General features: G+C 33.5%; 1 protein-coding gene across 15 annotated transcripts in view; it reads left to right on the top strand.

Moving 5' to 3' along the window:
• Window positions 1-12,581, top strand: part of RBM26 (RNA binding motif protein 26) — an 83,495-nt gene that overhangs the window by 9,890 nt on the left and 61,024 nt on the right. The gene's annotated exons all lie outside the window — the stretch shown is intronic.

Below are 12,581 nucleotides of genomic sequence, written 5' to 3' on the forward strand. Positions count from 1 at the left end.
TGTTTTAATCACAGTTAGTTAATGAACTCTAATTAATGATAGCCGTGCTACAAATCATACTGTTACTTACCACAGGAAGTCAGTGACCCAAGAATTGAAAGCAGTCACCATATGTCTAGACTTTTTAAAAATACCGTATTGATCTATGTCTACACTTAATTTTTGGTGATGTATAATTTCTGATAAGCCTAATTCCCTGTCAGTAATGTTCATTTTAAGAATTTTGCTGGCTATTTTGCTTGACTGCCCTTTACCAACATCTTTTTATTATGAAGAATTGAATATACAGAAAAAGTAGAAGAACTTTATACTGAGATACCATCACTTGATTCTACTATTGAGATTTTAGTATACTTGTAACTATTTTTTATTGATTCATTTCAAAGTGAATTACAGACATCAGTGCACTAAGCCATGTATATCATAGTTTAATTCAGCATTTGTGTAGGTTTTTAAATTTGTTTTAATTTTAGGATTTACATATAGTCAAGTGCATACATCTTTAAGTGTAGCATTTAATGAGTTTTGAAAAATGTATTCATTTTTTAACCCAATTCTCTATCAAGATAACATTACTATGACTTGGAAAGTTTTCTCATTCCCTTTCTCTTGCTCCCACCTACTGCTAGAAGAAAGCACTGTTTTAATTTTTCTCACCATTTATTAGTGTTATTTGTTCTAGAACGTCATATACATAGGCTTATGGAATTGATATTCTTTTGAGTAAGGCATCTTTTTGACTTATTTTCCTGAGATTTAGCCACGTATCTTTAGAATCATGCTGTCTATAGTAGTTATAATAATGCTTATATTAATTTTAGTTTAGATTAGTTAATTTAACACAGTTTTATGTGTTTTTTATAGAAAACAATACATGGTAATTTTAATAAAAATTTAAACAGTATAGGAATGGAAACCAAAAATGAGTTTTCTGACCCAAACCTGATTCCCACGTGTACACAGGTGTGTTAAATAAAACAAGTATCAGCTATTTTGAAGATACGTAATTTTTTTATATAGATGTATCATGTTACTTCTGCACTTAATATTTCCAGTACATCCTCCTGTAAAATTTCTTTCCAGGGGCTCCATAGTATTCTGTTATGAGAATATATTGAATATATTGCGATTTGTTCTAATAGTGCTTTATTTATGATGTGACCATTTCTTTTTAGGAAAAAATATAGCTTGTTTTTGTAAATTATTAATATTAACATAATTCACACATAGTTGAAACTTACCAGGCGGCTTTGAAATGAGAAGTAAAATCCTCTTTATACTTCTCCTTCTTGCATATTCATTATTAATACCATTTTTATACTTTTAAAATGGCTGAAATATAATGTTACTGTGCATATGAACAGAACTATGTATGGTTATACTCTATACCACTCTGAATGTACCTGTTCTTTGATCTTAGAAGCTAAGCAGGGCTGGTCTGATTAGTACTTGGATGGGAGACTGTAGTTTATGTATTTTGTTTTTAATTGTCATTTAGATGGTTTTCTATATTTCAATTTTCTAAGTAACTTTTTTCCCCATTTTGGGCTTTCCAAATAACTCTGTAATGAATATCTTCCTCTATGTGTATGTGTGCTCGCTTCTCATTAGTAGGTATTATTTTCCAGGAGTCAGATAATGGTGCCGGTGGGACTTCCTTCAAGTGTTATGTTTGAAAGCTGAGCAGGTACTTTTTTGGTTGTTTAAATTCAGTACTTCTGATAAACTTGTTTTATGATGCCGTGTATCACATTGTGATGAGTAAGCCCTTGTTTTCTTGTTTCAAAGAGCCATTTTAAAAGACATAGGGGGTAGTAAGTCAATGTAAATTCTAGTTTACTTTTGAGTTAGTTGTTTGTTTTAGGCAAGCATGAAGCAGAGTTTATTGAGGAAGAGAAGGATAGGCTTGCACAGTAAGAAAGCTTACAAAGCAGGATGTATTCGCCATAGACAGTGAAGGGGCTTCCATTGCCAGGGCAAGTGGTTCTCAACTCCTGGCTGGAGATTGATCTGGTGCATGGCCTGTTGGGAACAAGGCACACAGGAGGAAGTGAACAGCAATACATCTGTATTTACAGCTGCTCCTTTCACTTGTATCAACAGTGGAGCTATGTTATGGAAAAACTGTCTTCCGGGAAACTGGTTCCTCGTGCCAAAAAGGTTGGAGACCACTGATCTATAACATCTGCTACATAGATTTTCCATTTATTTATTTATTTTCCATTTCTTATTGGTAATTTAGAAGCTATTAGGAAAAATATTTAGTCACTTATAAGTGAAAAACATTGATTGATTACAAATCCGACATAAGCATTAATATACAGTTTAGATCATTTACTTGCTGTTGTAATAGTTTTAAATGCAGTAGCAGATACTTCAAGACCTATAATTTACTACCTTTTGGGGGCCTCTGTTATAAGAAATTGCCAATGTGATCCTTTTATGTTCATATTATTTTCTTTCTCAAGTACTTATTTTACCTTTTTATAAATTTTTATTCATATTAGCAGACAGATTGTGAAAGAGATCTCCCCATTTTGAAAACTGCTTCATGTAGTGCAGTTACCAGTGTGTAAAGTTTTTTAATGTAATTTCCTTAATTGTAGTAGTTTGGATCCTTCTGATGATGCTAAACGGCCCAGATTGGAAGAACAGTAAAGTTCTATAAGAATACATGGGGATTTGAGGAATCACGAACAGTCACTGTGATTAGGAAAAGGCATGTGAGTCCACCTTTGGTTTCACATTAAGAGAAGGTTTTATTGTACTTTTTTTTTTTTTTTTTTTCTTTCAGATAGAGCCTCAAGCTGTCCCCCTGGGTAGAGTGCTGTTGCATCACAGCTCACAGCAACCTCCAACTCCTGGGCTCAAGCGAGTCTCCTGCCACCACCTCCCAAGTAGCTGGGATCACAGGCACCCACCACAACACCTGGCTATTTTTTTTGGTTGCAGCCATCATTGTTGTTTGGCGGGCCAGGGCTGGATTTGAACCCATATGTGGCTAGTGCCTTAGCCACTTGAGCCACAGGCGCCAAGCCTATTGTACTTTTTATTGGACATTGTTGGGGCTACATTATGAGATTTTGGGATAGTGTACTTAAAATGGGAATACAGATCTCTTTTTAAGAATGTTGCTATGGCATGTAGCGGTTTAATTAGATTGTAGCATTTTGGAGACAGCATTTTTTGATTTTAATTTAAGAGTGAGTTGTGAAATGCCTGTGCTTGGACTTTAGCAGGCAGTGCTCCCTACCTAGTCTAGGAGGTAGGAAGAGAGATACCTGGGAATTTGTACTAAATATATGAGGGTAGTCTAATATACATTCTACAGAATCAGGATATGGAAAGGCAACTAGGAAGGACTTGTCAATGTATTGGAGATTTTTTTTTTTTTGACCTTTTTTGTTATGTGACAGATCTGTGAACGTTTTAATACATCTTAGTACATTTTAAAATTTTATACATTTTTATGTTTTTAATATGTTTTTATATGTTGGGTTTGGCATAAAGTGAGAGTTCTTTTTCTGAGTATTGTTTTCTATGACCCTGATGTGTATACCCTTGTGTAATATTGATAATTAGTAGCTACTTCTCAAAACATTGTTTGGTTTGGGGGAAAAGGCAGACATAGTTACATAGAATGTTTGTGGGGGAAGAAAACACACCAGTAAATAATTTAACAGTGATAGAATGTATAAATCTTTGGCAGTTTAGAAGAGAAATACACAGTGTTGCTCTTTAGTAGAATTTAGTTATTATTTATCACTCCAGAAGGTTCAAAAATTTTTTCATGAGTATTGAGAAATTTGGGGTTCTTTGGTTCTTCAAAAAGGTGTAAAGGAAAAAAAAATCCTAATGATTCCAACATTACCTACTGAATTACTTTGAAGTGCTGGTAACTAAAAGTTATTGTGACTGGAAAGGGAGGATGGGTAAGGTGATGATGAAAGCTTAGCCTTTTATTCCCCCAGTGACCCACTTTTTCAGATCATACGGTTCAGTGTCTTTTTTTGTTTTTTATAAGTAAACTAAAACCTAAAGAAAACAAAGTACTAACCCGGGATTATGTAATTAGTGAATAAAGTAGAAATAACAGCAGATTAGAAATTGGAAAACCCCAGCTTTTTTTTAGTTTATCTCAGTGCTTTTTTATAATACCAAGCTACTTAAAGGAAGGGCTACCAGTTTGGCTCAGAGCAAAGTGAGTTTGAAAGGGTATATAGAACTTAAAATGTAGCAACCGGTTTTTAACTAAAGTATATTCTTAGGGGTGAGTAGAGGCATTTTATAACTTTAAAATTTAATCATAGTTCATTATTTAGTAATCCCTCAACATTTATTATAGTGTTTGGCAGATTAATAAAATGCTTTTTTTTATTTGTAATCTCATATTTATTTGTATTATTTTTAGTTTGGCAGAGTAGCTATTATCGTAGCTGAAGAGACTGAAGCTTGGTTTCCTTAGAATTGAGATTTGTGAGATGATTCTCTTATTGGTGAGAATTTTCAGCATGATTTTAGTAGCAATCTTAGAAAATTTTGGTGGCAATGTAAGAGAAAGATTTAGAGGTGATTCTTATGTAGCCCCATACATTAGCCAGATCTATAAGAAAAAATATGAGAAATGTGTTTAAGGCTCTAGAAATTCAGCCAAGTTTATTATAATCTTTCAGATAGTCTTGCCCTGGCTGTGAAAAAATGTTGACTAGGTCTCTCCTTTATAGTAACTGAGGGATGAATTTCCTCGGATCTGTTCTGTAACTAGGTAGAATGTCTGTAATTGAAGAAGTGACCTCTAGACCCCATCCCTTTCTTAGGGAATGCAGTTTTTCCTCATCTATACATTAGAATTAAAAAACAAAAGAAAATACCTAAATGTAGAATTTTTTCATGAGCCACCATATTGCAGTTCCACTTTTCTTTTAACAGAGTTCTGTGGCATGATATAATCACAGCTAGCTGGGCTTAGTTTGATGTTTGGTCTGTAACACTCACTGAACATTACAAACTTACTTACCTTGGTTTTGGGATCTATTATTATTATTGAGTTCTATTTTTGGAAGTGTGAAGATAGACTTGTTTTCGAATTAGACACTTAAAAGATACTACCTCAATCACTTAAAACTGCAGTGGTTCTCAAGTGTGGTTTATGGACGCCTGGAATTTCTTGAGACCCTTTCATGGCATCTTTGAGGTCTCCATTTTTTCAGTTATGTATCTGGGTAGGGCCAGATTTTCTTCATGTACTTCAACTGTAATAACAAATTACAACAGATTAAACGTAAAAGCAGATATAAGAATTGGTCTGTCTAAAGTCAGATGAAGGTATTTGCCAAAATGTAAAACATTGCCACGTTCTCACAAATCTTTATTTTATTTTGGAAAATACAGTTTTTTTATTGAAATATATGGTATTTAATGTCAGATGAAGCTGTTAATCATCAGTTGTGGGGAATTCTGCCCATCTCTGGCCTGCAGTGGGAATATAGCCTAAGCTGGGGAAGATGAATCAATTTCAGAGGCCAGTATGGGTGCTGGTGGAGAGAAGGGTAGGCTCCTTTTTTCTGGCTTTCCTAGGTCTGAAAATAACATAAACCTGGAACTGCTTGGGGCCTTCATGGTTGCCACAGGGCCTTTATGATTAGGAAGTGAAAGCATAGTAAAAGGAGAGGGTCCTGGTGACATCATTTGAACTTCTGGTTCCAGCTGTATCTAAAGTAAGGTCCACATTTGAACTTAATCATTTATTTGCACCAGTAAATTCTTCCTTAGATTACTAAAAAAAAAAAAAAAAAAAAAAAGTTAAGAGTATTTATGCTAATAAGTTGTAATCCATTTATTGTTTTTTCAAGTTAAATTAAGTTAAAATTTACTGTTTTAATTATTAATATAGTAAATTTGATATAACCCTTTAAAATAAAAAAGCTCTTTGGAGTTGTCTCTTAATTTTTAAAGCATAGAAAGAGAACTAAACTTTTTGGTGTAAAGTTAGAAGGAATCACACCTATTTTTGGGGGGGATACAGGAGAATCAAAGAACTGCTGAACAGTTTTTAGTATTATAATTACATATATTCTGATGCACTTTTACAGTGATTAAGAAGAGTTGTGTGATGTTCAAGGATAGGTCATGTTTAGATATGCTTATATTGTGGTAGGATGACTTGGGTATATAATAATTCTTAATGGGTAACCTTCAAAAGGTAATTCTTAATGGGCAACCTTTTGCTTTAACTAGTATCTATGTACTAATCTATTTTTTTCTTAGTTGAATTAAATAGAGCAGTATAATCAATAGCAATTAAAAATAGCAGCTAAAAATTTCAATTAATATTTTTGTTGGGATGAAATTAGAATTTTTAAAGGAGTAATTCTGAGTATAGAAGATAGAATCAAGACTGATGCAAATTAGGTATTTTTCTCGAATATAAAATGAAAATATGGAAGGAACAGACGTGGGTGCATATCCGTGTTCTAAAGTTACTCAGTTAACATATTTAAATTTAATTTTTAATTCCCACTACCACCTCCAGCTCTTTTTAAAGATTACTGAAAATGGAAGCTTGGGTTAAATTCCATCACTTTTCTTCCACTGAATTTCTAAAGTCTCCAAGAAACTTGAGCACAACAAACTTCTTTTTGAAATATTGTAGTGGATTGTTACAACTTTCCTTACTGCTATCCCATTACTATTTTGAAAATCCTAAGTTAAAAGCTAAAAGCTAACATACCAATATGATGTGTGTTAGGAATAATTACAACTCTTATTTCTAGGTGTGATTTGATTCATATTATTTAAACTATTAAGAAAATTCAGGATTTGGGGAGGGGATTTTTCTTGTAACATTTGATTTTCTGAATTATTTTGGTTTCTTTTATTTAGTCTGTGTACTTTTCCTTTCCCAGATATAGTTGAAAGAGAGAAAATGACCCTTTTATATGGGCATTGCTATGCTTTTGAAGGGTATGCGTGAAGCTAGAACTCTACAGATGAACTCTGTTTAAAAATAAAAGTGCTTTCTTATTAGTTATATTCTTAACACAGACTATTCAATTTATTTTTAATGCCCTTAAAATCATTGATTTGAATGAGTATAGTGATCTGGATATGTAATTTGCCAAAGTCCACTGTAGTAATAAATTTGAAATCCTTGAAGAGGGGTAAAATTGGAAATCGAGATGTTCATGAATGCTCACTTTGCTCCATTTCATGGGACTGTGTCCTTCATAAGTGTCAAGTAGGCTCCCCCTTTAGGCCCTTCTTTATGTTTTTTTTTTTGTTCTGTCTGGGTTGTCCTTTTTCCGGATAGCCACAGATCATGCTTCTATTCCATTATCATTCCTGTCTAAATTCAGATCCTTCTTTAAGTGTCACTTCCTCAGAGTTTTCATGATCTTATCTAAGATGGTATTCCTTCATTCCCTCTTTTCTTCTTCCTCCCTGCTGTGTTCTTCCTTTATACTTTATCCCTTTACCCTGAATTGCTTTTCTTCAGAGTATGTTATCTATAATATATGACAGTATATTGTATATATGTACATGTGTATACGATGCATATTATCTCTCTCCCCCAACCCCCAATGTAAATTCTGTGGGGACAGGAACTTTTTAAAAAGTTTTATCGTTGGGATCTCTAGATCTGTATCTGAAATAGTAGGTGCTTATTAAATATTTTTGAATAATGTGATATTTGGAAGATAATCTCCAAACCCATAATCAGTGAATTTTCTTATTTTATTTATCAAACTTTATGAAGATGAAAAAGAAAGGCTCCTTATCAGAAATGAGCCAGTGATATAGTGAGAATGATTGGTACATTTATTCTGTTTTCTTGCTCTGGTTTGCTATACTCTACCTTTGGTACCATTAGGCCCAGAGGCTATACATATGACTAACAAGTTCAGGTTTTGAATATTTTATAAAATTATCTTTTGTGGTGTGTACTTTAGCTATAGTATAGTATTTTTAAAAAATTACCCTTTTATTAAGAGGGACTCTACCTAACATATGGAAATACTATAACTAGTTATTTGTACCCTCACATTAACCTGAAATAAAAAAAATTACTCTTATTACTAATATTTGTAGATCAGTAATTGACAGGAATACTGTCTTATATTTCCTGTATTTGCAAAATATCTCATGAACAAAATTAAACCTAAGGACTTTGCCAGGATTGTGAAGGATTTACTGTTTAATCCAGTGCATATCTGGCTAGGAACTGGTATCTCAGTGATTAGAGTACTGGCCCTGTGCACCAGGTGGTGGGTTCAAACCTGGCCTGGGCCTGCTTAATAAAAAAGCCAATCCAGTGTGCATTTGCTAAAGAGTTTTTAGCCCATGTTTGAAATCATTTTAATGATGAAGAACTCTTTCCCCACCCAGCAGTTATTTTGCCTTTGGGAGGCCTCTGATTATCAAAAAAGTTCATCTCTATTTTAAGCCAAAACCTATTTGATTGCTTCTACTTGGTTCTAATTATTTCCCAGGGAGTATATATATTGATTAAATGTAATAAGTTTTCCTTGGCATAGCCTTTCAATTATTTGAAGACTGACCAGGTTCTCTCCAATATTTCAGTTCTCCAGGCTGAGAATCCCTAAACTATCTGGTAATGACATTCATTTACTATCTCATTCATTTTCTAAGAATCTGTTTGAGTTTGTTTATATATTTATAAAGGTGGCTGGCACCTAGAACTGAAAGCGGTAGTGCACTTGATTGCATAGAAGAGCAGCACTATTTCTTCTCTAGTTCTCAATTTTTTGTTTTATTGTATCTTTATGATTTGTGTATTCCCCCAAGTATTTTATACTTTCATCTTACTTAACTTACTGTTTCCTAAAATACTTAAGTTGCCCCCCTTCTACCCTGCTTCCCGGAAATGCTGTTGGTAAGTCAGGTCTCATGTTTTCCTTGTGTTGTTTTTTTACCTGGTTTTTGTTTGTATTTTCCTTGATCTCCTGCCAGCCCCACCACACACACAGAAGAGTAACTGGGGTTGGAGCACCCTGTGTCAGAATTTTACGTTATGGCGAGATTTCGGTTGTTTTGGGGCTAAGAGGTATTTATAGAACATAGAATCAGTTACAATTTGGACTGGTTTGTAAGTAGATAGTCTGTCATTCTTTCAGTATTATTTCTTAATTCTTAAACATTTTAAAAACTTGATTCTTTTTCTTCTTTCTCCCTGATTAGTCCTACTTTTCTTTAACATTTCCAAGTTACTAGCAGAAGAGCAGAGGGAAAAGTATAGATCTGACAAAATAGGTGTCATGCAAATCACAAACATCAGCCCTGGTGACTGGTATAATGAAGTACTCATGGACAGTCTTGCTTGCCATGGAGACAGTTTTTTAAGTACTACCTAAATATAATTTAATTTCTTTTGTTCAGTTGATTGCATATCAGTTTACCATTGCTATATATTCACATAATGTAGCATTGGTACTTCTGATTAAGACAAATAGAAAAGAGAACATACGTTTTGCCTTTGTGTTCCTGATACATTACATTTTGGTATAAACTTAAGTGGTTCATATTTTTGGTTAACTATAATTTGCAAGTACTGTATATCCTTTGTTTTCAAAAATATTGAACTAAAAATGGGATGGCAACTTACAGGAATTAAGAAAAATTGGCTCCTACATGCAAATTTAGTAGCTTTGTTATTAAATGTGAAACTGTAAGCCTTGCTCCTACCTTAATTTGAAACCATAACTTGAATTATATGAAATTTTAAAAAGTAATCTGCCTTTTAGACTATTTTAGGCATTTAGAATTTCTGTATATGGTTGTTTGCTATGTGGTTGTTGTGGCTCCTGGTTTTTGGTCCAGTTTAAATTTTTTCCTACAGAAGATGTTGAACAAAGATTGTTCAGGAATTCTGTCTTACTATTTTATAAGAATTATAGTATGGCACTCTACTTACTGAGCCACAGTACAGCTCTCTTCCTTCAGTTTTTTAGCTGCCAACATTTTAATTCACTTTTAAAGTGTCTTATTTAGAAAATAATGATATGAGAATGGAATAGATATGATGGTTAAAGAAATGAAAAATAAGGTATAAGTCATTAGAAAAGCCATTATTGAAAAAATTCACCACAACAATCAAACAACATTAAATTGAATTATAGCAGCTGGATTCAATGTAGACTCTATTCACAGCAGCTGCAATAAAACGCAGAAAATACAATAAAAATATTTTATCTTACTGATTTCTAATAAACTGAAGTATGTTTACTTGATAGCTAGTTTGGTTGTTCTTATTTAGGTTATCTAACATGAGTAAGAGTTGTTTCATGATTTCTCATGAGGTATTACTTGCAAGAAATTATTTCTGAGTTCATCATAAGACAATTATCCTACTAGTTCATGCTATTTCATCAGTATCTGAGTATTTTCATGTTCATTGTGTAAAACATAAAAAATTTACTTTATCAAATCATTTTGTCTATATTTTAAAGATAGACAAAAATCTCTTTAGCTGCCAGCATTTTAATTCATTTTTAAAGTGTCCTATTTAAAAAATAATGATGTGAGAATGGAGTAGATTTGATGGTTAAAGAAATGAAAAATAAGGTGTGAGTCATTAGAAAAGCCATTATTGAAAATTCAATATCAAATTAAATTTTTGAAAGAAAAAACAAAAGTCTTTAAAAATCTCTCATGTCCCATTGAAATGGATATTTTTTTCTTGTTTGCTATTATTTACATTCTTTGTAAAGAAATGGAAATAGATTTATGAGAAAAGTTGATTTATAATTACTGGGTAAGAAATTACCTTGAAACTTAGTGGCACAGCAGGCATTTATGATTTCACAGCTTCTGTGGGTTTGGAATTTGGGGGCAGGTTAGATGGGTGCTTCAGACTTAGTGTTGCTCATGTGATTACAGTCAAAGCTGTTGGTCAAGGCTGCAGTCTACTCAAGATTGTCCTGGGACTATAGAGTGTGCTTCCAAGCTCACCCAACCTGTAGCTATTGTCGGGAGACCTTGGTTCCTTGCCAGTCATTGGCTGGAGGTCACATTTCATTACCATATATTGCTCATAAGGGTGTTTGAGCAGCCGATTTCTCTAGAGGAGAGCTTGTGTATGCAAGAGGAGCATGCATGTGAGCGCAACTAGACACAAGAGCAAGAAGGATGCCATCTATCTTTTATGACCTAGTCTCAGAGGTCAGATAACCCATCACTTCTGCCATGTTCTGTTTGTTAGAAGCAAATCACAAGATACCATTCTGAAGGGATGGGGAAGTAGGCTGTATCTTTTTGGAATGAGTGAATAATTTAAAGATGTACTTTAAAATCATAGTAATGTAGACTAAGGGAGTCTTACAGCATACATGATAAATGCTATATTAGTTCTTTAACAGAGTAGTTCTATATATCACAGTATGTCACTTACCTGTGCAGCCTTTACAAAACAAAATAAAAATGGGTGAATCAGGCCTGTTGATAGACTTGTAGTCAAGTTTTTTTCATAGGGATTCTGCTGTGTAACCAAAGCTATTCACTGTCTTTAAGATGTACTTTTTGATTCAGTGACATGTTACTGCTATACTTTTATAGAACCATCTTACATGTGATATTCTATGTACATATAGTAATTGAGGCATTTTAACATATGTTTGATAGAATTTTGTAGCTTTTTAAAACTTTAATTTTTTTTCTTTTTCTTTCTTGCTTTGTTTCTCTCTCTTTTTATTTTTTTAAAGAGAAAAGGTCTTTCTCTGTTGCTCAGACTATAGTACAGTGACACAATCATCCTTGAACTCCTGGGTTACAGGATTCTCCTTTTTTAGCCTTCCAAGTAACTAGGACTTCAGGTGTGCACTATGTTCCTGCTAATTTTTTTTTTTTTTTTTTTTTTTTTTTTTTGTAGAGATGGGGGTCGTGCTATGTTTCCCAGGCTGGTCTTGAACTCTTGGCCTCAGGTGATCCTCCTACCTTGGCCTTCCAAGGTGCTAGGATTATAGGTGTGAGCCACCACATTAGCTCTGCTTATAGGTGTATAGGTTATTTTATTAATATTGTAGCATTTCAGCTTTACCTAGAACATGTGGAATCTCTGTTTTGTGTTTTTATTAGTTAGCATTTTTAACAGTTACTACCATAAGGAGAAACAAAAATGAATTGAATATGTCATGTATATGTTTTTCCTCAAATGAACTATTTTATTCTTTTCTCTTCTGGTCATTTGTAGTCTTCTATCCCTACTGAGATTCTCTAATGCCTTTTTATAATATCTTTTTAAAAAGCTGTAATTATTCAGCCTTTTAGTGTTAGCTAAATTTGTTGGAATGACACTTGGAAAATCTTTTACTGACCCTTGTGTTATCAGTGTGAAATTAAGCCATTGTTTTCATAGGTACAAAGCTATGAAACTAAATCTAAACTGGGGGGTTAGATCTCATAAAAGCACAGGTAGAAATGAAAATGAAGCAAGAAAGGGAAGAGTATCTGGGGTGGTGCTCTTGAATTACAAACAGCTAAGGATATAGGGAGACGGAGGCATTGTGGAGGTTTTTTTTTTTTTTTTTTGAGACGGAGCCTCAAGCTATCCCCCTGGGTAGAGTGCC

This window comes from Otolemur garnettii, unplaced genomic scaffold, assembly GCF_000181295.1.
Source record: "Otolemur garnettii isolate 467f Iridium unplaced genomic scaffold, OtoGar3 scaffold00036, whole genome shotgun sequence".
Classification (NCBI taxonomy): domain Eukaryota; kingdom Metazoa; phylum Chordata; class Mammalia; order Primates; family Galagidae; genus Otolemur; species Otolemur garnettii.